The sequence below is a fragment of the Osmerus eperlanus genome, chromosome 17 (genome assembly GCF_963692335.1).
Source record: "Osmerus eperlanus chromosome 17, fOsmEpe2.1, whole genome shotgun sequence".
Lineage (NCBI taxonomy): Eukaryota > Metazoa > Chordata > Actinopteri > Osmeriformes > Osmeridae > Osmerus > Osmerus eperlanus.
Window position 1 is genome coordinate 8,965,722 of NC_085034.1, and position 5,988 is coordinate 8,971,709.

Here is a 5,988-nt window from a genome sequence, read left to right on the forward strand (position 1 = left end):
TGCTAAATGACTAAATGTAAATGTAATGTGTGTGCATAATAGATCGTGATGTGTAGGGACGTTACTTCGAATCCTGGGTTTGTGTTTTTTCAATGAGGAATTGAGAACGACGTTGTGTGGGGAGAGAGCTGTATCGGTCTCAGACTTTTTCTCTGTGTGATCTTCACTCAGTTCAGACTGCTAACATGGAGTGAGTGCTTCAACAGAAACAGTGCCGAGGGAAAATGCTGCCTATAGGATTTCCCAAAGCATCCTTGTGGCCTTGTGTTTATCAGGAGGCCCAGCACCCTGCAACAGACTCATCCACTCTCCCTTCTGCAGCCTCATTGTTGGCATCTAACAGAAATAAGCGCAGCGCGTCAGTCATCGGGGACGTAAGGCGTCTTACTCCACCTTCCTTCCTCTGCCCACTACCACACCCATGTTAGCAGCGCATATCCATTGGGCCACGTCCGATAAGGCGTCTTTAAAAGACGCGCGGATACGCACACACTCACCCCGGTTGTTGTATGATCAGTGCTGCTGCCGCCCTCCACCATCCCCTTTCTCCCCCGTGCTGTCTGTCTGTTCGATCCCTCCGGGGGATTATATCTCTATTGCTCCCTGCCTCATATGTCATGTATGTATGTGTTGCATCGAGGAGGCAGGGAGTGCTTCCCTTAGATCATCCACTCCGCCAACGTTAAATCTACATGTCCATGTCATGTAACAATAAATTCTCAAATCTAATATGTGATTGTCTTGACTGAACTACCCTTTCTCTGAGTTCACGAACACAATTCTAACAGGTTTCATACATACATGCTCTAGATATCAATAAAACATTCCAAATTCCACAACATCCGTGTGTATGGAAAGCCTGTGTCTTCAATGGCACGACTGCCTTATTCCAGGGGCTGTAACGGAGAGATTATCATCCCAGCCACTTGTCAAATTTGGCTCTGAGATTAAGACCCGGAGTGTTGATATAAGTACATTCGACCATTTCTGAGGAAGAGGACATGTTTCTCATTGTTTTGTGGGTTACACAGCTGTGTGTGTGGTGCCAGTAATGCCTTCAGCAAAAAGCGGGTACACTGCTTCTGGTAATAATGTGTGTGTGTGTTTTTTGCCTTATAGTCTTTGGATTCTTGGAGAGCATATCAAGTGTGTTTGTGTTGGATGTGTGAGAGTATGCTGGCATTAGTCACATTTATTTAGAGGTGAAATATGAAATATTTAAACAATCTAGATGGAAATACTGAGGACAAAAGACTGTGAAGCCAGTCCCTTCTTCCATGTATATGGTTTATGGCCCCTAAAGCTGAACTTTGTATCTCAGTCTGTATTACCTGTCAACGTTTCACAAACTGTTTCGTATTCCATTCCTGTCTTCACCTTGTCGTCTATTTGCTCAGGTGAAATATCACATCGAAAGACATTTCTGGGGTTCAAAGCCACATTATATCAATCAAGTTGAAAATATCCATGTCACAGATGGACTGCTCTCTTTCAATTATTGAGAATGTACAGATTTTTTCAGTTGTCCTAATATGAAATTACATAAATTTCAACCATTTTTAGAAATACTTTTCTATTTTCAAATGATTTACTGTTTTCTACTCTGTGATAAATTGAAAGCAAAAGTGATTAAGGTAATTGGGAATTGATTTTTTTACAGAATGATCAGCATTCCCATACCTCTGATAGATGGAGATGTAGTTTGTGTAAGTGTGAGACAGGTAGAAAGAGAGGGAGAACATGAGAGATTGAGTGTGATATTTTTTACCTCCAGTCTCCCTATACAACCATGTAACACAATTTCCACTATGTACTTCAATGTACCAAAACATCCCAGCCCTATCAATCAACAATGTATGTCTCTGGGTGGGTATGGGTAGAAAACATGGAGTCTATCAGTGTTTCCAATAAAACGCTTGGTATCATCCTTGTGACAGATCGGTGTTGAGATTGGGCATGGTTTCATTAAAAGCAAAAGTCCTAGCATGTCATGTATTGACATGGTCACCTATCTGTTCAGTAAATATTTTAACCTTGAAGGTAAGACATTTGACATAAGCTCTGGAAGAAATTGAGAGACCACTGCACCTTTTTCTTTCACTTTCAAAAAGGTTTAGGACAATTATTTGACATTTTGAGTAAGGAACAGAAGGGTAAACATGTGCAGTACCCTTCTGTTTCTTGCTCAAAATTGTCGGCCCTTATTGGGAAGCTACAATAGCACTGAACCTCTTCTGCAGCAGGAACAGTTCACTTGGATTGGCGCAGCTGGCGGGGTCAGCTAGCGAGAGATGGTGTCATGCAAAGTAGCTATCTAAAATGTTTTCGAGGGAAACGTGGGCAGTCGTACTACTTTTCTTTAAAAATAAATAAAAGAAAAGCCTCGAAATAATAATTAGAAAATATTTTGCCAATTTAAGGACTGCTGGCTGTGTATGGATTTCAAAATAAAATCTGTCCAACATGACGGAACGTGTAGTGCGGATGGGCCAAGTAACAATTATAGCATACTGTTGTAGTATGTAGTGGGCATTGGTTTGCGTATTATTTATTGGAGTCATCTGAGCTACATGGTTGTGTGTAGGCTACTACACATTTCTAATGAGGAATATTGACATATTTATTTGATGCGTTTTATCTGTATAAAAGTATGTCCGGATGCTACACATAGGATTATCATCCTAAAGAGCCATGGAAAGATCCCAGGTCCCACATGCCAAAAGGTGATGTCTTCTCTTGTGACTCTGTCTCCCCAGGATCTATCTGAGCCAGAGACCACTCCTGTGGTCCACTTCACCATTGAGGACGACGCCATGGAATCCCCCCCTCTGACTCCTCCTACTCCCGAGGCCCTCCTCTTCGACAAGCAGGTTCCCCGGGCTTTGACTCCCCTCAACCGTGTCACCGTTGGAGTTGTGACTCCGAGCAGGCCTGAGACTCCGCCTGCTGTGGGGTATTTACCCCCCCCTCGTCTGACACCAATCACCCACTTGAGCGCTGATGTAAAGAGGCTGCTCCAAGGAGGACTGGAAGGGCTCCAACAGGTAGGTCATTATCATCATGGGCAAATATATGATGATATTCACTGTTAAAGCATAAATACATTTAAATTAAATAAATACATTGCGGACTAATGAGGCTGGAAAAGAACCATGATTTCATTGGTTCAATTTTTTTCTCAGCTCAGTGATTCATCCACGTAAGCTTGTGTTCTGCTTTCAGGATGTGACAGAAGAGAAGAACACTGGCAAAGGGGAGAAGAAGAAGCCTGGCGAAGGGGAGAAGAAGAAGCCTGGCAAAGGGGAGAAGAAGAAGCCTGGCAAAGGGGAGAAGGAGAAGCCTGGCAAAGGGGAGAAGACGGCCAAAACACAGTCGTTTGTCAAACCACTGCTTGTGTTGGAAGTCAGCAAAAAACAGCCAGAGGAATACTCTGAAAACGATGTGAAGGAGGAGAAAAAGAAAAAGAAGAATGTGGGAAAGAGGTGAGGACAGATAGCAGAAAGGCTAAATGGAGGGGGTGGTAGAATGTGGGTAAAGACATCAAGACAGTCATTGTAAGGATGTGAGAATGCGTACTGGTATGGCAGATTACATTTTATGTTTTTTCTTATGATTGACAGGTTTCTCCAGTGGCTGTCGAGCAAATTGATATGCGGCTGTTGTTCAGATGTTTAACAAACATCATGCATGCATACTCATGCTCTTTCTCTCTCTCTGTCTTTCACTACACAAAGATCATGTAGACATACACACATATGACATCATCAGTTACACTCCACCCTTACACACACATACACACACATTCTCTCTCTCTCTCTCTCTCTTCCTCTCTTCCTCTCTCTCTCTCTCTCTCTCTCTCTCTCTCTCTCTCTCTCTGTCTCACACACACACACACACACACATTCACTCTCTCTCTCTCTCTCTCTCTCTCTCTCTCTCTCTCTCTCTCTCTCTCTCTCTCTCTCTCTCTCTCTCTCTCTCTCTCTCTCTCTCTCTCTCTCACTCTCATATCACAGATGCTTGACTAAATGTTGTTCTCAATAAAGTTATCATTTTGTGTTTCATTTGCTATTGCTTTTTGATGGTTGCCAGCCTAATAAACTATAGCCGACTATTCATTTGGTCATCTCGCACCGTAATACTGTAAGCCTAAATTACTTTGCATGGCAGCCTATTTAAGAAAATAACCCTTTGGTGCACTTTATCTGTAAAACAGAGACTACTTGTTACCAACCGTTATGTTAGATGTGAACACAGCTGGTCTTCCTCCTCCATTACACATTGTGGTGCATGGAACACGTTTTTCAGTTGTTTTTATTGACCAGAACCATACTTTAAAAACACATGAATATGCACAGCATGAAGTGCATGTGGAAGAGGGAACATGTAAACCTTTTAAACCGACTTACCAAAGTAATTGATCGCCAAGCCCTGTATGATGCAGAATCCTTCTCAGAGGACATAGTAGCCATACAAGTTGGTGACTGTGGCGAGGAGGGTGACGGGAAAGTAAATAAGTCTGAGGATGAGGATGTTCAGAGGGGTGATGAGGGTGTGTTTCTGTTCCGGGGCGGCACTAATATGACCAGGAAGTTGTTGGAGACGAGGGTGAGAAGGAACAGGAGGAAGACCAGCATGCTGTGGTCATCCTGGGGAAAGACTGTGGGCTGGATAAGAGCGTCTGCTAAATGACTAAATGTAAATGTAATGTTTGTGCATAATAGATCGTGATGTGTAGGGACGTTACATCGAATCCTGGGTTTGTGTTTCTTGAATGAGGAATCGAGAACGACGTTGTGTGGGGAGAGAGCTTTATCGGTCTCCGACTTTCTCTCTGTGTGATCTTCGATAAGTTCAGACTGCTAACATTTACATTTACGTTTATTCATTTAGCAGACGCTCTTATCCAGAGCGACTTACAGTAAGTACAGGGACATTCCCCCCGAGGCAAGTAAGGTGAAGTGCCTTACCCAAAGACACAACATCATTGGCACGGCCGGGAATCGAACTGGCAACCTTCTGATTACTAGCCCAATTCCCTAACCGCTCAGCCACCTGACCCCTGGAGTGAGTGCTTCAACAGAAACAGTGCCGAGGGAAAATGCTGCCTAGAGGATTTCCCAAAGCATCCTTGTGGCCTTGTGTTTATCAGGAGGCCCAGAACCCTGCAACAGACTCATCCACTCTCCCTTCTGCAAGCCTCTCTGTTGGCGCCTAACAGAACTACTCTTTCTCTGAGTTCACAAACACAATTCTAACAGGTTTCATACATACATGCTCTAGATATCGATGAAACATTCCAGATTCCACAACATCCTTGTGTATGGAAAGCCTGTGTCTTCAATGGCACAATTGCCTTATTCCAGGGGCTGTAACGGAGAGATTATCATCCCAGCCACTTGTCAAATTTGGCTCTGAGATTAAGACCCGGAGTGTTGATATAAGTACATTCGACCATTTCTGAGGAAGAGGAAATGTTTCTCATTGTTTGTGTGTTACACAACTGTGTGTGGGTGCCAGTAATGCCATTCAGCAAAAATCGGGTACACTGTTTCTGGTAATAATGTGTGTGTGTGTTTGTGTGTGTGTGTGTGTGTGTGTGTGTGTGTGAGAGGAGGGGGGGGGGGGGGGTGGTGCAGTGGACAGCAGAGGGTGAATCTTATTTACAGTCCAGGAAATCCTGCTATTCTCCTGACTGTGCCTCCTCCCCGCTCCTAACCCAAGTGTTTGAACACCGACCTTTCTGCCCTTTGCTGACATGATGGGGTGAAAAAAGTGCGTTTGTGTCCGCGTCGGCGCGCACGAGTGTGTCCCTGTGCCACTTTTGGTTTTGTGCTGTCGTGGAGGGGTAGGTACCCTCGACAGGAAGGAGGGGAGGGGGAGAGAGGTGGGGATATTGAAAAAGCTGATAAGCATAGTGGACAATACCAGTCCACAAAATAACTCCAGAGAGAGAGCGAGAGAGAGCGAGAAGAGTTCATCGAGAGA